We start from the raw sequence: 22938 nt of genomic DNA, 5'->3' as shown, positions 1-22938 counted from the left end.
AAATATGGCCTAATCCAATTAATGTCTCCCAATAGTTTTTGCATGTCATTTAGGGTCCTAACGCCATCCGTCCTAATGGTGACCTTCTGTATAAGTCTGGAGGCGACACTGAGGTCCACACCTGCTGACCCAGGGGTGGCCCTTGTTGAAGGCTGCCATCCTGAGCTGTCCTGTCTCTGGGGCGGGGGCCCGCCTGTGAAGGGGGCCCCCTCTGGCCGTTTTTTGGCCCTCTAACATCTCATCCACAAATACGGTTGCCCTGAGCATCAAAGACCGACCTACACTCCTCAGCTTTGTGTGATCCCCTCTTGCATCGCCCACAAACATATGGTTCTTCATTCCTAGGGCGAGGCCTAGCATCTGCATTGTTTGGGCAATGACGTTTAATGTGTCCTGGCTCCCCGCAGGCAAAACACCCTTTAGCCTTACATTCCCCTTCTAACCCGCGAGGTCCCCTCTGCTGTACAGCCGCGGCCAGGAGAGCAGCCACTCCCGAGTTGGAGAGCGGCCCCCCTATCTCTCTGCATATCCTAATCCAGGCGTTGAGGTCCTTGTTCTTATGAGGAGCTATCGCTGCCTTGCACTCCTTTGTACATTGCTCAAAAATCAGCTGCCTTACCAGCGGTCGAGCCACTCCCGGATCAGAAAATATCTTATCGGCAGCATCTTGCATTCGGGCCACAAAGTCAACAAATGGCTCTGTGGTACCCTGAATTACTGGGAAAGAACCCTGCGACTCCTTATCGAGCGACTTAGGCTCCTGACAGCTGGTCTCTTTGGCCTCCTTGCCATTCAACTTTCCCTCGTCCTCGGAGTCAGACGACTCCGAGGCTAGAGCCCCGTCCTTCTCCTTAGCATCTTTGTTCCCCTTGACGGGCCCCTCTCGGGAGCTCCCCGACTGGGCTTGCTCAAATACCCTGCGTACTTTTGTAAGCTCTTGAGAGCTTTCTCCACAACCACCCTCACTCTTAGTGTTGCTACCTAGCATGTTTCCCATCTTTTAATATGTTACTCACCGCGTGAGGCCCAAGGAATCCGCCACTTACGCGTGAGCCTGAGGGGAGTCTAAAAGCCCTGTAGGTGCGCGCCACCCAGAGCCCAGGCTTATCCCCAACTCACCTGTCTCGCAGCTCTGTACTGGAGCGTTGTCCGCTGTCACGTCTCGGGGGTGATCAGTCCCCGTGCGGACCTCCAAATGTCGATGTCCGCTCCCGGCCGGCAGGAAGGACACACGACAAAGTCTGGCAGTGGACAACCTTTTTTTTTATTTTTCTTCTCCGTACAGCCTGCCCTGGGATCGCTCCCAGCCGAAGCCTCCTTTGGTCCGCTCCCCGCGGCTCCTTTTGGGCTTCTACTTCCGGGCTTCTTCTTCCCCCCCAGGGGTGGCACCAGTATATATACGGATACAGTGTCCAATCATGTTAAAGTGAGCAAGGCAAGCTGATTGGCTAACATCATCAGTTGCCAGGCAGACTATATTGTTGAGCGGGTTGCTTACGCGGTAAGCAGGAAACTAACGTGCTCGATGGGAGGGGTAATCTACCTCAGGCTTTACTCTTTACTACAGGCCTCACGTCCGCCAAGTGAGGCGACCGGGCTCGGGGCTGCGGCTCCCAACAGGCTCTGGACTTAATCCCAGTACAAAAAACAAACAAACAAACAAAAACCTCCAAATGTTCATTTCCTCATCTCTCTATGAGCAAGAAGCCAATTACCCACAAAGAATCAGGAAAGCTTTTCACTAATCCCAGAGTCAGTCCTGATTTGTAGCTAATACAAATAGCCAAGCCTGGAGCCTCAAGTTGCTATAGTCCTTTGTATTACCTAAAATGTAATTCTTCTCAAACACCGGAAACCAGAATTAGATTGTTGTTCCATTGTGAGTATAAAAAGAACACCACTCCTCTCAAGAGATGGCACTGATGCTTTGTCAACATTGCTTGAGACTCTAAGTGTCAGCAATTGGTGACACTGGCATTCTCTCCGGGGATTTACAAATCAATATTTGATCTTTACGTCTCGGTGGGAACCTCTTTAAGATATGTGCACTACTGCTGTGCTTTGCTTAACCCATCAAACATCCTCTTCTCATGAATTTTTTGTGGGATCTTGCTCATATTCTCTGTAGTTTGCAATGGCAAGCAGAAACACAAAAACAACTTAAAAGATTTGGAGGCAGACTTACTTATGTCAACAGGTACTGCACTGGTCAGGATCCTTCCCAAAATATCAGCCCGAGATTCGTGGAGGTCTAGGATGTATACAAAATAAGTAATCAGGAAACACAGAGGCAGAATGGCTTGCCAATCAGGGATTGGTTTATACAATGTGCAGCATAGTGGCCAGCTATGCATTACAGTGACCAGCCATTTCTAAGAGACAGAAGCAGTTTCCTCAATTTCCTCAAATGTATTTCTGGGCCATTGTCGAATGGTGGAGCTCCTATTTTTTCCCAAAATGAGTTCATTTCCAGGGTAAATCAGCTTCAATAAATGGGTTAAGCCTGAAGAGGAATGTCCCCAAGCTCTACCCACCAGAATCTATTTGAACCCACCACAACACACCTTGTTTCATTTCCTTTGATTTCTAACCTTCTTCATCAAGTGCTTTCTAATAACAGCTGCATATATTCAATCCTTTATTTTAAAAACTGAGTAGATAAAGAAGTAGATTTACTTGACAAAACACTACTTATTGCCACATTTCCCTATAAATTAGATTCTACTTCCTTTTCATCTATAAAATGGAGGTAACAGGGCTGAGGATATAACTTAGCAGCATAAGCACCAGCGTGGCAAGCAAGAGGTCATGAGTTCAATCCCCGGTACAAAAAAAAATGGGTAACAGTCTAAGCCAGACATGATAGCATTCCTGTAATTCCAGTACTCCAGGTGGCTGAGTCAGGAGAATCACAAATTTAAACCTATCCTGAGCAACTTAGCAACTTAGTTGAGAACCTGCCTCAAAATAAAAGAAAAAAATAATAAAGGTCTGGAATATAGCTCCATGTGAAAGCCGTTGGTTCAGTGTCCAGTATACACTAAGTGCCCACCACACACACACACACACACACACACACACACACACACACAAACCACAGTGGAGTAATTGTAATAATACTAGTTCATATATTTGTTGTGAGGATTAAATAAGTTAAATTAGTTAATGTGAACAGAGTAAGTACAGAAATGCCTAGACTATCTGGAATAAGTACTCATTAAATGTTATGTGAAATTAATATTCCAGAAAGAAGAGAAGAACAGATAAAGAAAAAATATTCTGCAAGACATCTTTAGTAAATCTTTTTTCTGAGAACAAGTAAAATAGATCTCTGTGTCTTTTTCCCCAAGACAATTAGAAATTTCATATATACAAAATTTCATCTCCCTACCTATATTATATTCTATTTTTGTGTTGGAAAATAAGATACATGTAAACAAGCTGATCTGTGGATATTTTCTCTGGATTAGAAAATATAGGAAATGTAGTAAAATGTTAAAAAGAATTTGAATCTTGGTGATAAGTTCATAGCTGTTCATAACACTAATACTTCAACTTGTTTATATAACAGAAAATTTTTATAATAAGCAGTGTAAAAAATGGCAAATAGAGGTATATCTTAAAATTGCTGGAAATTTGGGCTAACATCTATATTATCATACAATATTAACATTAGAATGACTCTTAGATGCTAAAAAAATTCATAATGAGCTTTTTAAATTAACAAAGATTAATATTTAACTTTTTAAAATAAAAATAAAATTCATGAAAAAGTCTATTTCGGGGCTGGGGATTTAGCTCAGCGGCATAAGCACCTGCCTTGTAAGCAGGAAGTCGTGAGTTCGATCCCTGGTACCGATAAAAAGGTAAAACACACACAAAAAAAAAAAGGTGGTGAAAAAGTCTATTTCAAGCAAAGATGGCAGATAGATAACAACTGGCTACAGAGGCTCCCTGAGATAGTTAACTTAGAATTCAACATAATACAGAGTGGGAGCCCCAAACAGAGGGAGATGAATCCTCTCATCCCAAGAAGAAATTAAGGTGACTTGCCAACCATCTGAGGTCCCACAGCGACTTGCTGAGGTCCCGCCACAACTTGCTGAGCTGTCCAAGGTCCTGCCGCTTCCACATTGAGTTTGGGGGTCAGTGAGCCAAAAGGAGAGCTGAGTTGGCAGGGTGCCTACATTGACCTGTGGTGAGTGAAGGGAGTGGAGCCATTCCATAAATAGGGGGCTCCAGAGGACGACATTCAGGGACCGGGCAGGACTGGCAAGTACAAGGGGCAGCAGTGACTTCAGTCAATTGCTCCCTTCCCAAATGGGATTGGAGTGAGCTAGGCCTGGGTCATGTGACCTGGCTGAGACCCAATAGGTTATCAGAAATCAAGTCCCTACAGTGGTGGCACACACTAACCACACTAACCCAGTGAAACCTCAGAAGTTTGACTGGCAGTGCAGGCCACAGCAGCTTGACTGCCCTGGAGGGGAGGTGTGCATGCCACGGCAACTTGACTGATCCCCACACCCCCGGGCTCCAGCCACAGCCTCTGGGCCGCAGGGCCCAGGGGCAACTCGGTGCCTACCTGCTGTCCCTGCCACCACCGCTGCCACTGCCACTGATCTGGAGGGGAGGCAGCACAAAGTCCACTGCTGCCACCATGCAAAAGCCGCTGCCACCCAGAGGGGAGGTGGCACAAAGTAAGGGGCCAGAGCAGCTTGACTCATCTGGAGGGGAGGGGCCAGCATACTCTGTCCCTGTCTGCAACTCACTAGCATATGGCAGTGTGAAGGTTCATCTAGCCAGCGCAATTCAGAAGAACTGTAATCAACAAAGAAACTGGGGCCTCCTGGAAGAAGCAAAAAAGATGGGAAGAGGAAGCAACAACAAAAAATCCCCAGGTCCCAACTCCGTGCTGTTTTGTTGTTATGCCCTCTTTTATCTCAATCTCCATTTTATTATTTACTTTTTTTATTTTTATCCTTTTAATTAGGGAAAAAATAAATAAAAATAGCAGGATATATTATAGTAACCCACTTTGATTTTCTATTAACTTGATTTGAAGCCCTGTATTGCTCTCACCATCTCGTTTTGACTGATATTCCTCTATTCTGTTTTGCTTGATAGTACCAGGTTCGAAAGTATAGGCAACAGCTGTGAAGATAGTGGGATTCATTAGGACGCCCATTCTGGTTGACTATTATCTACTTTTGAAGACCTGTAATGTCTCCAAAGTTTTGATTTTGTTGGTTTCGTTCTTTACTGTTTTGTTATTATAACTGATGATATAGGCAATTATATTAGAGATAGCGGGAGGCATTATGGTAACCACTGTTGATCACCTTGTATTATGTTTTTACATTATCTATTATGTCCACCCTTTTGATTTGACCGATTCTGTTCTGTTATGTCACATTTGGTTTTACTCTCTTCCAAAAAAGTAATAACTGTGGGAGCAATAAAACCCAAAATGTGTAACAGTCATTGTACAAAAGAGAGGAAAAGAAAGTGCTCTAAACGATATAACTGCATGTATATTTAAGTGTATAAGATAGACAATGATATTACTGAGTTTTGTTGGATCATTGAACAGAACTGTTTGGTCTCACTGTTTGAATGTCCACTATATAAGCTTTAATTTTGTAACTTGAACAAATATTTCTAAGATGACAGTATGTAATCCATTAACTAGTGATTTCCTACTATTTATTTTTTTTCTGAAATTCTGTATAACTTGTACCCTTTTCTGCTTTTTTTTCTTTTTCTCCTTAAATAAAATTTTAAAAAATTAATTAATTTTTTTAAAAAGACACTACAGTACCCAGTGCTGATCACAGAGTGTCATGATGTGAAATCCAGCAATACTATTATTCTTTGTTCAGAATGATTTTAACCTGCTTTAGTTTGTTTAATCTAAACATAAATGAAGATATGGATAACTGCATGTATGTTTAAGTGTATAGGATTGACAATCATGTTACTGTTTTTGTTGGACAGTTGAAAAAAACTGTTTGCAGTCTTGCTGTTTGAATTCCCACTTTACATGTTCCACTCTTGTACCTTGAAAAACTATTTATAAAACAATATGTAAACATCAACTAGTGACTTCTTACTGTTCATTTTTTTCTCTAAACGTAAGTATTATTTCTACCTATTTTCTGTTTTGTTTAGTCTTTCTTCAAATAAAATTTTTAAAAATCAAAAAATTTTTAAAAAAACAATAAGTATTTCAGTATTGCTTAGAATAGCAAAGAATTGGAAACCCGAAGTCTACTGATATAAAACAGAATAAATATTTAACATTTATTCCCTGAAATATTGTACGCATTAAGTAAAAATAAGAAGCCATTTTATGTGTCACATGACAACAATGACAAGGGATATCATTAACTAGAAAAAGTACGATGTCCGAGTAAAGAATTAAAGAATTGTGAAGAATACAATTATTTAAATAAAAAAGAGGAAAATTATATCATATACATTATATGTGTGCATATAATACTTCAGGAAATATACTCTAAAAATGCATAAATGGGAAGAGAACAGGAGTTTTGAGAGAAGCATGGCAGCCCATCCTTTTTTTTTTTTTATTTAAGAGGAGAAAGAGAAAAACACAAAACAAAACAAAGCAGTGTAAGGTTACACATAATACAGAATTACAAAAAAAAACATAACAGTAAGAAATCACCTGTTAATAGATTACATATTATCATCTTGGAAATAGTTGCTCGAATCACAGTATCAAAGAATACAAAGTAGACATTCAAACAGAGAGACTGCAAACAGCTGTGTTCAATGATCCAAAAACATTAATATAGTCAGCTATTTAACATCCCTAAACACACTTGCTGTTATATCCATTAGAGCTCTTTTTTTTTCCCTCCCTCTCTTTTTTACAACAAAATTTACACATTTTGGATTTTATTACTCCTTAGTTCTTATTACTTTTTTTGGGGGGGGGGAGAATAAAGTCAAATATGGCAAAACAAAGCTGTAAGTCAATACCAAGGATAGACATAGCACATGATGTAGAACAGAATACAAGGTTATTAACAATGGTTATCAACATTGTCTCTTGTTTCCTTAAAAGGAATTGTCTATCTCATTAGATATTATAAAGTTGGACAAAACAGTGGAGAACAAGACCAATAAAACTTAGGCATTGTGAACATTACAAGACTTCCAAAGGAGACAATAGTCAAACCAGAATGGACATCTTTGTGAATCTTATTGCCTTCAAATTAGTTGCCTATACCCTCAGACTTGCTACTACCGCACAGAATGGAACAGAGTCTAATCAGTCAAAACAAGATCTTGGGAGTATTACAGGACTTCAAAACAAGTTAATAGGAGATCAAAAAGAGTTACTACTATATATCCTAATTTTTAAAATTTTTCCCTTAATTAAAATAAACATAAGAAATAGCTAAATAATTTTTTTAAAGAATAGTAGTTACCATAGTGTCTGTCTTTTTCCTTAAAATATTTGGATAAAACTTCATATACTATAGCTTTAAATATTTCCATATCAAAAAGCCCAGAATAAAGCCTTTCTAATTAATAAGTGAAAATTTTATAAGGCTTCAAGGCCACATAATGGGGAATCATGATTATCACACATTTTTATATATTTGAATCATTACTTACATTAGGGAAACTATTCGGTATTCATACATGCGAGATTGATTTATTTCACTTATGAGTATGGTCTCAAGCTGCGCCCATTTATTGATAAATATCTCAATGCGATCCTTCTTTATAGCTGAATAATACTCCATTGTACAGAAATACCACAACTTTTTTTTTTTAATTTTTATTTAAGGAGAAAAGAAAAGAAAGAAAAAAAACAGTGAAGGGGTACAAGTTATACAGATTTACAGAATAAAAAAATGTGCAGTAGGAAATCACTAGTTAATGGATTACATATTGCCATCTTAGAAATAATTGTTCAAGTCACAAAATTAAAGCTTGTAGAGTGGACATTCCACCAATGATACTGCAAACAGTTCTGTTCAATGATCCAATAAAACTCTGTGATATCATTTTCTATCTTATACTTTTAAATATACATGCAGTTATATAGTTTAGAGCACTTTCTTTTCCTCTCTTTTGTACAGTGACTATTACACATTTTGGGTTTCATTGCTCCCACGGTTCTTGTTGCTTTTTTGGAAGAGAGTAAAACCAAATGTGACATAACAGAACAGAATCGGTCAAGTCAAAAGGGTGGACATAATAGATAATATAAAAACATAATACAAGGTGATCAACAATGGTTACCCTAATGCCTCCCGCTATTTCTAATAGAATTGCCTATATCATTAGTTGTAATACAATTGAACAAAACCGTAAAGAATAAAACCGACAAAACCAAAACATTGGAGACATTGTAGGTCTTCAAAAGTAGATAAAAGTCAACGAGAATGGGCGTTATAATGAATCTCATTATCTTCTCAGCTGATGCCTAAACTTTCGAACCTGATACTATCCAGCAAAACAGAATATAGGAACCTCAGTCAAAAACAAGATGGTGAGAGTAATACAGGGCTTCAAATCGAGATAATAGAAAGTCAAAGTGGGTTACTATATTATATCCTGCTATATTTTTCCCTGTAATTAAATGGGTAAAAATAAAAAAGTAAATAATGGAGTGGAGATTGAGAAAAAAAGAGGGCATAACAGCGAAACAGGGCAGATCAAAACATAACCATTTAAGCAGAATAGTGTTTCACCACCAGCTAATCCTGACCCAAAAATAGTTACCATATTGACTCCCTCCCTGAAGTCCTTGAGTACAACTTCATATACTGTAGCATTAAGTATATCAAAACAATGTAAATCCATTTAAGAGAATAACAGCATTATAGAGTATTTAGAATCGACTAACAGAAAATGAACAATGGTCTCTGTATAATCTCCTTGTCTTTAAAAGGTTTTTTCTTATACTATCGTACATAGTAAAATCCAATAAGATACAACCTGTTTAGACCATTGGAGACAGAAGAACAAAAGCTAGATGAGACTTCAAAACAAGATGGTACTAAATCAGCATTACCTATTAAGATGTCATTTTCTCCAAAAAAAGCTGTTCCTATCATCCAATCTTCTCTGTCTCATTTCTGTTGAGCTCTTTTTCTGTCAGTAGCTGTCAGTTTGTCTTCTTCGCTTTGGTCTCTGCTCTATTCGTTGTGGCCTCCCCACCCCTATTTCTGGGTTCTTTGTATTTTTCTTTTTTTAGAATATCCTGCAATACTTTCTGTAGGGTTGGATTGGTGGTTGCAAATTCCCCCAGTTCCTCTTTATCTTGGAAGCACCTCGTTTTTCCATCAATTTCCAGGGACAGTTGTGCAGGATATCTCAATCTTGGCTGGAGATTATTATCTTTCAAAGCTTGAATTATTTCTCCCCATGCTCTTCGTGATTTGATGGTTTGTGAAGAGAAATCTGCTGTAATTTTGATGGGTCTTCCCTTGTAAGTGATCTGTTTCTTGTCTCTTACAGCTTTTAATATTCTGTTCTTGTATTGAATTTCTGGAATTTTTATTATTATATGCCTGGGTATTTCTCTGTTAGGGTTGTAGGTAGCTGGGGTCCTGTATGCCTCATACATTTGAGTATCTTTACCTTTTGCTAAATTAGGAAAATTCTCCTGGATTATTTCTGTGAGTAGCTTTTGTAGTTCACTTGTTTGTGTCCCTACTTCTTCTTTTATGTTCTTAATCCTTAAGTTATGGCTCCTCTTATCATCTTCTTGTCTTTGTATTATTGCTGTGTGTTTCTTTGTTATTTTTAAGAAGTTTTTCATTTCATTCTCCCATGTTTCAAGTCTGCCCTCCAATTCAGATAGTCTGTCCTTAGTTTCTTTCAAGCTGTTATGCCAGTCTTGGGTATACTTCTTGATTTCTTGATAGTCCCTTTGCACCTGCTTCACATACTCAATGCTTTCTCTGTTTTCTCCATCAAGCAATTCTCCCCTCTTTTTCTGTTCTTCCACTCCACCATCTGCTTTTTCCTGGGTGGTGCTTAGCATTTCTCTAACTATTCTGCATACTTCTAGCTTCAGGTCATTGATAACTTCATTCCTGAATTGGTCTATGAGGCTCTCTAAATGGCGCTTAATGTATATTGGTACAGTGTCCACTATTGCCTGATTCTCAGGATTGGGGGTCGAGGAGCCTTTTTTGTTGCTTCCCTTCCCCATATTTTCTGTTCCTTATAAAATGTAATCTTACACAGGAGGCCCGGCTTCCCTGCCTGTCAGCTACAGCTTGATCGAATTGCGCTGGCTAGTTGTTCCAGCTCACCGCTGCGCCCCAGGGAGTTGCGGAGGAGGCAGCCTACGCGGAAGTCGGTCGCTCCTCCGGGCCACCGTCAGGCTCTGGGATCTGGGCTAGGCCAGCCTAGGGAGTCCGCGAGCAGCGTCCCTCCGGCCAGGCACCTTTCACCAATCCCGTCCGAGAGGGAAATGCGCGGCTGCAGTTGCCACCGCGCCCTGCTCTTACAGGACTGCCCGCGCCCAGAAAATCCTCCGCTGGAGTCAGACTGCGGTAGGGAGTCAGTTCCTCGCTCACCTCGCCACCAGTCAGCCTTCCTTCCTGCCCGTCGCGTTTCCGAGACCGTTCCCAGACGCCCGTTCCCAGAGCTCGGGGGTCGCGTCTCTCCTTGCTGAGCCGCTGTGGAGGTAGCCGGCCGCCGCGCGGCGGGAAATCCAAGCCGCGGTTTCCAATGGCGCGGAGTCGAGCCTCCACACCGAGATTTTTCTGTTCCTATTTTAGCGCCAGGACTGTATTCCAAGTTGGATTATCTCAGCCCAGTTCGTTCCTGAGTCAGCAGAGCATATCTCTACTGGTTCGTATCTCCTTAGTCCGCATCATTCCTGGCCTCTGAGCCGAGCCTTTAGAGAGCGTTCAGTAGTTGCTGTTGTCTGTCCGCCATGTTCTCCAGAGTCGACCCATGTTCTCCAGAGTCGACAGAAATACCACAACTTTTTTATCCATTCCTTAGTTGATGGACACTTGGGTTGTTTCCAAGATCTGGCGATAACAAATTGTGCTGCTATAAACATAGGTGCACATATATCCCTGTGGTATGATGCTTTCAGTTCTTCTGGGAATATGCCTAGAAATGGAATAGCTGGAATAAATGGGATTTCCAATCCCAACTTTTTGAGAAACCTCCAGACAGACCTCCACAAAGGCTGTACCAGTCTACACTCCCACCAACAGTGCAGGAGAGTTCCTTTTTCCCCACAGCCTCTCCAGCATTTGTTGTTGTTGGTTTTCTTGATCCTGGCCATTCTTTCAGGAGTGAGATAGTATCTCAGTGTGGTTTTAATTTGCATTTCTCTAATGACCAATGATGATGAGCATTTTTTCATGTATTTATTTGCCATTTGCATTTCTTCATCTGAGAATTGCGTATTCATCTCAGATGCCCATTTTTGGATTGGATCTTTGAATTTTGGAGGTCTGAGTTTTTTTAATTCTTTATATGTTTTAGACAAGAGTCCCTTGTCTGAGAGAGAGTTCACTAAAATCTTTTCCCAGTTTGTGGGTTTTCTTTTCACTATGCTGGAGATTTCTTTTGACATGCAGAAACTTTTTAATAAGAAGTGGTCCCAGTTATTGATTCTGGGAAGTATTTCCCGTGCAGTTTGAGTCCTATTCATGAATTCTCTACCTACTCCTATGTCTCCAAGGTTTCTACCCAATTTGTCTTCCAATAGATTTAGCGTTTCTGTTTTAATATTCAGATCTTTGACCCATTTAGATTTTAATTTAGTACATGGTGATAGACATGGGTCTAGCTTTAGTTTTCGGCAAATGGAGAGCCAGTTTTTCCAGCACCATTTACTAAAGAGACTCTCGTTCTTCCAGTGAACCTGCTTGGCTCCTTTATCAAAGACAAGGTGGTTGAGTGTGTTTGTAGTTGTGGTTGTATCTTCTAATCTATTCCATTGATCTTCAGCTCTGTTTTGATTCCAATACCATGTTGATTTTACTACTGTTGCTTTGTAGTATAATTTCAAGTCAGGGATTGTGATGCCTCCTGCTTTGTCTTTGCTGCTTAGAATTGCTTTTGCGATTCTAGGTCTCTTCTGGTTCCAGATGAAATTTAGGAGTGATTTCTCTAGATCTATAAGGTATGTTGATGGTATTTCTATTGGGATTGCATTGAATCTGTATAAGAGTTTTGGGAGAATGGCCATCTTCACAATGTTTGTTCTTCCTATCCATGAGCAAGGGATGTCTTTCCATTTTCTGAGATCATCTTCAATTTCCTTTTTCAGTGTAATATAGTTTTCACTGTATAAGTCTTTCACTTCTTTCGTAAGAGTAATTCCTAAATATTTCATTTTTTTGCTTGCTAATGTGAATAGTCCAGTTTCCCTTATTTCCCTCTCTGTGGTTTTGTTGTTTGTGTATAGGAATGCTATTGATTTCTGAGTATTGATTTTGTATCCAGCCACATTACTGAATTTATTTATTGTATCTAAGAGTCTTTCAATGGAGCTTAGGGGGTCTTCTATGTAGAGTATCATGTCATCTGCAAACAATGCCAACTTAACTTCTTCTTTTCCTATCTTTACCCCTTTTATTTCTCTTTCTTGCCTAATTGCTCTGGCTAGTACTTCCAGTACTATATTAAATAGGAGTGGTGATAAAGGACATCCTTGTCTTGTGCCTGATTTTAAAGTAAAGGCTTTCAATTTTTGGCCATTTAGTATGATGCTGGCTGTTGGTTTGTCATAAATGGCCTTTATTATATCGAGGTAAAGACCATCTATTCCAATTTTCTGTAAAGTTCTTATCATGAATAAATGTTGGACCTTATCGAAGGCTTTTTCTGCATCTATAGAAATGATCATGTGATTCTTATTTTTGGCTTTATTGATATGGTGGATTACATTTATTGATTTGCGTATGTTGAACCATCCTTGCATTCCTGGGATGAATCCCACTTGGTCATGGTGTATAATCTTCTTGATGATTTGCTGCATCCTATTTGCCAATATTTTATTGAGGATTTTTGCATCTGTGTTCATTAGGGAGATCGGTCTATAGTTCTCTTTTTTAGTTGGGTCTTTCTCAGGTTTTGGTACTAGGGTAATATTTGCTTCCAGGAATGACTTAGGAAGGATTGCTTCCCTTTCAATTTCATTGAATAGTTTGAGGAGTGTCGGCATTAGGTCTTCTTTGTATTTCTTGTAGAATTCTGCAGTGAATCCATCTGGGCCTGGGCTCTTCTTGGTGGGTAAGGACTTAATTACATTTTCAATTTCAGTAACCGAGATTGGGTTATTCAACAATTTTACATCCTCTTGATCTAGCTTTGGCACTTCATATGCTTCTAAGAAACTGTCTATTTCTTCTGTGTTATCAAACTTTTGAGAGTAGAGGTTTTCGAAATAGGTGTTGATGATCTTCTGTATTTCTATTGGGTCTGTAGTGACTTCTCCTTTTTCATTTCTTATTGCATGAATTTGAGCTTTTTCTTCCCTTTTTTAAATAAGGTTGGCTAGGGGCTTATCGATTTTATTTATTCTTTCAAAGAACCAACTCTTTGATTTGTTGATCCTTTGGATTGTTTTCTTAGTCTCTATTGCATTGATTTCTGCTCTGATTTTTATAATTTCCTCTCTTCTTTTGGCTTTGGGCTTGACTTGCTCTTCTTTTTCTAGCTGTTTGAGGTGTAGCATCAAGTTATTTATTTGTATTTGTTCTGTTTTCCTGATGTGGGAACTCAGTGCAATAAATTTTCCTCTCAGGACGGCTTTCATTGCATCCCACAGATTCCGGTAAGTTGTATCTGCATTTTCATTTTCTTTTAGGTATTGTTTGATTTCTTCTTTAATTTCTTCTGTGACCCACTGATTACTCAAGAGTGTGTTATTCAGTTTCCATGTGTTTGTGGGATTTTTGCAGTATCTTTTATCGTTAATTTCTAATTTCAGAGCGCTGTGATCCGATAACATGCAAGGGATGATTTCAGCTCTTTTGCACTTGTTTAAATATGTTCTATGAGCTAATATATGGTCTATTTTAGAAAATGATCCATGTACTGCTGAGAAGAATGTGTATTCTGATGTTGTTGGGTGGAACATTCTGTATATGTCTATCAAACCCATTTGTTCACAGGTATGATTCAGTTCTGTTATTTCTTTACTCATTTTCTGTCTGGTCGATGTGTCCCTTGGTGTCAATGGCGTATTAAGGTCTCCTGTTACATTTGTGTTACTGATAATTTGAGTTTTCATTTCTGTTAATAATTGTTTTATATAACTGGGCACTCTGGAGTTTGGTGCGTATATATTTAAGATAGTTATCTCTTCCTCTTGGAGTTTTCCCCTTACGAGTATGTAGTGACCTTCTTTATCCTTTATGGTCATTGTTGGTTTAAAGTTCATGTTGTCTGCAAACAGAATGGCTACTCCTGCCTTTTTTTGGATTCCTGCTGCATGAAGAATTGTTTTCCATCCTTTGACTTTCAGTCTGTGAGTATCCTTCTGGGTTAGATGGGTTTCTTGTAAACAGCATACGGTTGGATTTTGTTTCTTGATCCATTCTGCTAGTCTGTTTCTTTTGATTGGTGCATTGAGACCATTTACATTAATGGTTATTACTGTTAAATGCTGGTTTATTGTTGACATGTTATCTCTCTGCTGTTGCATCTTTATCTTTCTGTTCTGTTTAATTATTTGCTTTGCTTAGTGGTTTTTTCCTTTGTGTATCTAAACTGTCTTTCAATATTTTTTGCAGGGTTGGTTTGGTGTTCATGAAGTTCTTCAGCTGTTCTTTGTCATGGAAGTATCGTATTTCACCATCTATTTTAAATGATAGTTTTGCAGGATATATCAGTCTAGGTTGGAAATCATTTTGCTTTAGGATCTGGAATACTTCACTCCATGCTCTTCTTGACTTTATTGTTTGTGATGAGAAGTCTGCTGTGATTCTGATAAGTTTTCCTTTATAAGTGATCTGTCTTTTCTCTCTGACAGCTTTTAATAATCTATTCTTGTGTTGGATTTCTGGGATGGTGATTATTATATGTCTGGGTGTAGTTTTATTTTGGTTATGACTATTTGGAGTTCTATATGCTTCACTGATCCTGATGTCAGTTTCTGATCTCATGCTTGGGAAGTTTTCAGCTATTGCTTCTCTAAATATCCTCTTGATATCCTATATGTTGTCTCCTTCTTTTTCATTAATCCCTATCATTCTTATGTTATTCTTTTTTGCATCATCTTGCAGTTGTTGAATTGTTGTTTCCTGATTCCTTGTTATTTTTAAAAGATCTTTCCTTTCCTGTTCACTAGCTGCAATCCTGTCTTCAAGGTCTGAAATTCTATCTTCACTTTCATTAAGGCGGTTTTTACAACTTTCAGTGGAGTTTTTTATTTCCTGTATATCTCTGTGCATCTGCATTATGTATTCTGTTTGTTTCTTATATTGCTCATCTAGGGATTCTATCTTTTTGTTTAGTTCCTCCAATTTTTTATCTGTGTTTTCTTTAGATATATTTAGAATCTCTTTCATTTCTTTTATCATTTCTTCTTTTATCTGGGATATTATTTCGAGTTTGAATTTCTTTAAAGCTTCCTGGAGTTGCTTGTCAACTTCAGTAGCTATTGTGTCTGATATATGAGGAGGATGGGATATATTTTCTTCTAAATACATTTCTCCTAGGGTTTCCTGAGATGGGCTGGAGGTTTGAGGTTGTAATTTGATCTTTCGTTTTGTCATTTTCCTATATTTCTGTGTTTCAAGTGTTATTTGAAAGCCTCCTCAGGATCTGTTGAAAATCCCCTTCTATGTTTGCAGCTACTGAGACTCTGGCACCACTCTACCCCAGGCCATTGGGCCTGCAGAACCAATGGCCCTCCTCTGCTTGTTCAGAACTCCGCGGTTCCAGACAAGCTGGGCCTCAGGGACACTGTGCGCCCACCTGCCCCTTGGTAGACCCACAGCTCTTGGATCGCAGCCAGGTTAGGGTACTCACCACAGACCGCAGTGCCTCAGGAGCCTGTGATCCCTCCCTGCTTGCAGAGATATCCACAGTCCTCCAGACAACGGAAGGGCCTCCTGCGGGCACTCCGGATCCACTCAGCTCCTCCTCTGCACGCAGATGGCTATGCGCGGCTGGGCACAGGCCGAGGTGCCTCAGGAACCCGGGATCCCTCCTCCTCCAGACAAAGAAAGAGGCTTCTGCAGGCGCTCCGGATCCGCGCAGCTCCTCCTCTGCACACCGATGGCTAGGTGCGGCTGGGCACAGGCCGAGGTGCCTCAGGAACCCGGGATCCCTCCTCCTCCAGACAAAGGAAGGGGCTTCTGCAGGCACTCCGGATCCGCACAGCTCCTCCTCTGCACACCGATGGCTAGGCGCGGCTGGGCACCGGCCGAGGTGCCTCAGGAACCCGGAATCCCTCCTCCTCCAGACAAAGGAAGGGGCTTCTGCCAGCCCATCCTTTTTAACAAAGCTTTTTAACTTTGTCATATACCAAGATAACATCTATTTTTAAAATAAATAAAATAGGTGCTTTGTCATGTAATAAGACAGGTGAATAAAAATTTTAGCCTATCCTTGTAAAAGTTACAAGGTCAACATGAAACTAATGTCCCAGTGATTGGGTATCAGGGCACCACAAAACTAGCAAAACGCAGCCATTCATTGGTAGTCAGGGTGAACATGTGACAGCTGTATTACTCTGCAAGGACATCATGGGAAGAAGCATAAAAGTTCTAGTGATGTAATAAAACCACCAACCTTCTTGTCTTTTCTTCAAGAAATGGAAAGATTTCTTCACACCCAGGTTTCCTCAAGAGCACAAAGAAACTTCAAACCAGTGATCTTGTCTTTGGACCTTCTATATTATACCGCAGCCCGTGCTCCTGTATGGAGAACATGGTCTCAAACATAAGTTCCAGTACCACCCAGTTGTATTATCAACCTCAAATTCAACATTTTACAGTATATTTCCTGTAATATTCAATTAATTTCTCTCCACTACCTCTCTGTTTATTTAATTACTTATTTTTCAAGACACAATTGACTAAGAAGGAAACAAAAAATAGCTTGAGTTCAATCTAAACTATCTGTTTTAACCCCATTCTAGTTAAAAGATTGAGTAGCACTTTCATATTCAGATTCACTCTGGCAAAGATATAATCTTGAGCCTATCAGCTTGAGGATATTTCTGTCTTTACATGGCTCTGTCTTTATCCAGATGTTTAGCAGCAGCCTTGGTGTGGGCTCCCAATAATCCTCATCTGCTAGTATTCATAACCTTTTGCAATCTCCATCCCCGTTAGGTTAGGTGAACTTGCTGATTTATTTCTAACAAATAAAATGCAGCAGAAATAATGGGATGTCACTTTAGAGATATTAGAAAACTGTAACCTGCAACTTGGGCACACTCTCCTGCCCCTCATAGATCATTTGACCTGGAGGAAACCAACTGCCATTTTACCAGGCTCCCCTGTGGAGAGAGCCCTACAAATAAGCTTAGTAGAAGATGATTCATCCTAAAGGGAGCCCCAAGATGATTGCATCCCCAGTTTAAAGCAATCTCCACGTTATGAGAAGTTTGGAGGCAGATGTACCCTATAAAACTGGTTCCAGATTCCTGACCCCCAGAAATTATGAAATTATACAAATTATTGTATTTTAAGCCTGTAAATCATAGAGAAATTTAATAGCCAGCAATAGATCACTTGCTATAGATAATACAAATTACAATTATTACAATCATAATTTTAAATGAACTGATGCAATAGCGAAAATAAGTTAGTTGAAACCGTCTTGTCTAAGGAACAGAAATGGTAAAAAATAGGCATCTGGAGACTCACCAAGAAGATGAACCATGCCTTCCTGTGAGCCAGAGTCCACCATGGGGAATGGGAAGAGACTCAGCAAGAAGACAAACCACACCTTCCCATGAGCCAGCCAGCTAGGAAGCCAGAAGAGCATATCACACAAACCCCTGTAAGTAATTGGCTGATTCAGAGGAATTCAGGGTGAGATTACAGCAACTGAGGTGAAAGGAACAGCTTGATGCTTGTATTGCTTGATTGACTTTGCAGGCCCCAGGCTGGTGGTCTGGGCATGTATTTGGAGGATGGCAGTGTGCATTGTGGCAACTGTGGGGGACTTCCTTCTGTATCATTTTTAAAATCCAATGTTTTGTTCTGCTTTACTGTTTTGTTTTATTCCTGTATCTGGCAACCTGAGCAACTATTTTGAAGATAACAATATGCAGTATAACAACCATTGTTAAATGCCTATCATCTTGTCTTGAAAAACTATATAGCTATTGTTGATTGGGGAGGGGGTTGTCATTTTGCTGGGTTTTTTTTTTGTTTTTTTTTTTAGTTTGCTTCTTGATTTTTCTGTTTTTTTGTTTTTTCTCTTTAAAAAAATTTTTTTTGGTAGCAGGGATCAAACTCATGACCTCTCACTTGTCAGGCAGGCATTTTTGCCACTGAGCGAAATCCCCAGCCCAAAATAGAAACAATTTTTAAAAAAGAATATGTCTAATAATATTGATTAATTCCATATCAATGATTAGAAACTCCATTTCAAAAGTTCCACAATCAGTAAGATGATAACTGAATTTCACATTAATAAGACCTTGCAATGACTCATGAAAAAAGAAACGTTATTTAGCTTTATAAATTTTGTATATTTGGTCTGAAAAATCCTCTTATGATATGACTGCATTAAAGGTTTCTTCATTTATATAAATAGAATCACCAGTGCCCAGTCTTCTGAACTTGAAACTCAATTTGTAGGTCTAAATTTTATTTTAAATATAATTTGTTTGGAATCAATGCTTGAAAAAGCATTTGCTTTAAAGAACAAGAGTGCCCTCTTGTGACAGGCTAGGCATTTAAATCGTGAGTAAATACTTTTGTCGGTTGTATATGAAATAATTTGAACCAAATCATTTCATGAAACTAAAATACCCTGTATTAGTAGACCAATTTGTATCAGTACTTCGAACTAAGGGAAAGACAAGTATCTGGGGAAACTTGGTTAATATTAATATACAATATGAATTACTAACATTCAAGTGTTTTTCATTTGTGCTGGGATTTCAAACAAAACTTTAATTACAATGGAGACTCTCAACAGATGGCCTCTTAACTGCATGGCAAAGACTCTCCATCCCTGCTTTGGGACAGAGAACAAATGCAACTTTTAGAAACAAACAAGTAGCCTGAGGTATCGTCCACTCCCTAGCATGAGCAGGTGAGGTAACTGCTTTCCAAGGGTCAAGTTTTGATTTTCAACTACTTATATCAATTATATTTGTATTAAAAATATAAAAATTAGATGTTGGAACTTAGGACTCTGGGAAGCCAAGCAAGCACCTCCCCTCCCTGGTAAGCGGAGGCAGGGTGGCAGACTGCAGCCCTTCCAGGGGGAGAACCAGCAGTGTCTCCTGAGATCCATGCCATGTTGGAACTGAGGACGCTGTGAAAACAAGTGACCATCCTGCCTCCCTGCTTAGCAATAGTGAACCTACTGCTACATAACCTAGAGTCAAATATCCCACTTCCCCATCCTCCTTCTCCTCTTCCTCACCCCCCCCCCGCCCATTAGCAAATGGGAACCAGAAATCTGAGCATCTCCTGGGAGGTTGACCATAGCAAATAAGGGGGACTTCCTTCTACCATTTCTTTGAAGGCAAATATTTTTATTACTGTTTTGCTCTTTTCTAATCAATGGTACTGCTCTATTCAATATTCTGTTTTGATAAGTTCTATAGTGTTCTATATTTCATCTCATTTTGATATATGTGACTGAAAGAACAACTATTATAAAGATAACAAAATATACTGTGATACCTATTACTGTTATCCCGGTAACCTGTTGTGAAGTTCTGTACCAATGTCACTGTACGATCTTAGTTGGCTTTATTCTGACTTGTTCTGTTGTATACTTTCAAAATAAATAAATAAAAATAAAAATATAAAAATTAAATTAAATAATGTACAAAATTATTTTAAAAATAAAGTTAAGTTTAAAAACTCAATTGGATGCTGCTAAATGACTTCAAACAAGACAATTGTGGGGGAAACTGTTGAATCTATACACAGGCAAGAAAACTATGAAAAATAAAAAATAAAAGTTATAAAAATCTAGAAGAATTCTAATCTCAAAAACTTCACAGTATTAGCAGACTACTCAAAAAATAACTTATAGTAAAAGCTCTCACCCACCAGACATGGTGGTGCACACCTGTAATCCCAGCATTTTGAGACTGAGGCAGAAAGATCACTGTGAGTTAGTTCCAGGCCAGCCTGAATTCTATTTAAAAAAAAAAAACCTCTCACCTAACTTTAAAATATTTATAAAATATCCATTTGTACTAAAATCAAATATATTAGAATGTATAATCCTTTGAATAATTTTCTTTTTTTAGTATAACAAAAGACAGACTATTTGGGAAGAAAAGATGGAAAAGAAAGAAGATAGACAGCTATTATGAGTTGGTATCGGGCTCCAGAGCTGAAAATTCCTTAAATAATTTTATTTTAACTAACTGTTTGGATTCATGGACCCAAAAGGATCTTTTTCGCAAAAAATACTTATATTTTATACAGTTAGATGAAAATTTGATGGAATGTGTATATGACCAGATTCTAAAACCATTTTATCTGAAATACAGGAAATATGCATTTGGTTACAAATCAAACCTTGCATTAACATCTGGAAATATTTGTAACAAACTTCTAAGCCCTAAAAGGACACTGCTTTATACTGCTGCCCTCAATATTTGGTATAAAATGTTTATTCATACAACTACTGTCTGGAATCCTTGCAAAGGAAGGCATCCCACAATCATTTTAAATAAATCCAAAGCACTTGTCTGCAAGTCTGAGCATAGTTTTTCATGTGGTAACAAAGCCAGCAATAGCATCAGATAAGAAGGTTTTCCACTCATTTTCAATTTACTTTTTAATTATTCATGGACAATTATAAGTATATTGAGCCAAAATCAATATAAATGACCAATATTCCTCTAAATTATAACATTTATTTTAAAATTTGGAGCACCCACAATGTGCTCCTTTTATTTTTTTCCTTGAACTTACACAGAAATCTATCAGTAACAGTCACATCAATCAGCTGATTTTCACATATAATCACCTTTCTTTGACTTCCCGAAGCATGTAATTGCTAAGATATCAAAATCCTGAACATGTATTCACTGGTTATGGTGGCTATGACTCTAATCCCAGCGCTGGGGAGGCTAGGCAAGAGGACTGCCTCAAGTTCAAGACCAACCTGGGATACATCCTGAATTCAAATCCAGCCTGAAGTACATAGTGAAATTTTATCTGAAACAAAAGAAAAACAAATAAATAAAAAACAAAATACATGTATTTATGCATCACCTAATCAATAATTATTCAGCATCTACTGTATATTAGACTCTGTTCTCAGGCAAAACAGATAAAAATTTTTGGCCTTGTACAGCCAGGATAAGGGGAAGAGAGGAAGAGGAGGAAGAAAAAAAGAGAAGAAAAAGAGGAGAGAGAGTTGGAGAGAGAAGGAGATGATGTATGATGGATGTTGGATCATAGCTGTGTTATTAAATAGGGTGGCCTGGGAAAACCACTCCAAGAAGGTAATATTTAGGTCAGGATCCATGACAGCTAACTTATTGTATCCACCTGGGTTAAGAAACATCCAGCTAAACTGGATCAGCGTACTGTAGCTGTGACTGTGGCAGAGGACTGAAGACAGAAGATGCCGAGGGCAACCTGTCTCCTGACTGGCATAAAGGGGGAACAAAAAAGGAAAGTTGGCTTCCATTTCTTTAAATTTTAATTTTATTTCAAAGAGAATAAAAACCAAACAAAATAAAGCAGAGTAAAGCCAATCAAAACAAAATGAAAGTGAAAGTGATAAAGGAATTCAAAACAGGATAATAGGAAATCAACAATGGCTATAATAATGTCTCTTGTTATCTTCCAAATTACTGCCCAAACTATCAGACATAATAAAATCAAACAAAACAGAACAGAATAAAACCAATAAAAACAGAACATTGAATAAAACAAAACAATAAAAATGAAACAAAACAAAACAATGAGAACAACATTGGATTTCAAAAACAAGACAGAAGGAAATCCCCTATATTTGCTATATTGCGTATTGTTATCATCTCAATACATGCTTAGCCTACCAGCTCTAGGTCTGCAAAATCAATCAAAGAATACAAACATTAAGTTGTTTTTGTACCTCTGTTGCTAACAAAGAAGGATACAGGGCAGTGTTCTTTTCTCCCATCCTGCACACTTATTAGCTTATAGGAAGGGCTCCTTGGCTTCTTGTTTCTCTCCCTGGGACCTGCATCTCTTCTGTCAGCTCATGGGAAGGGTAAACTGGCTTCTTGTTTCTGGATTCCATTTCTTCACAGGATATCCAGTCTTCACTTTCACCTTGGACGTCATCTCCTGACTTCCAGTGCAGACTTTTCAGCACAACATCACAGACCTTTGGCCTCTTGCTATGGATTCACACAGGACACTTCTCTAGATCTTTGACTGGATCCTTTGGATCTCTAGTGTTCGGGGAGATTGTGTATTCTTCCATACCTGACTCTGTGGATGTCCATTGTAGGCCACTCATAAATTCTTATATATTTGTGTATCTTGCCCTAAATCTGTGTCTCTGGTAGCAATGACTGATACAGGATTTATAGGAGGAGAGTGATCCAGGGTAAAATATGGGGAAGGAGTAATCTATGCCAAGCAGAAACACAGCATTGACAAGGCCTAATTGTTTCACTTATTAATACACTGATAATATATTTCATGAACAAAGCCTGGAAGCTTGCATCATGAGCTACTGCAAGTATTTAAGATATAATATTGCTCCCATCTGCATTTTGTTTACAACAAATACATATCTACCATAGTGTCATTA

The sequence above is a fragment of the Cavia porcellus genome, unplaced genomic scaffold (genome assembly GCF_034190915.1).
Source record: "Cavia porcellus strain 051 isolate PalLab524CR breed Dunkin Hartley unplaced genomic scaffold, mCavPor4.1 scaffold_22, whole genome shotgun sequence".
NCBI classification, from domain to species: domain Eukaryota; kingdom Metazoa; phylum Chordata; class Mammalia; order Rodentia; family Caviidae; genus Cavia; species Cavia porcellus.
Note: the sequence above shows the minus strand (reverse complement) of the source record.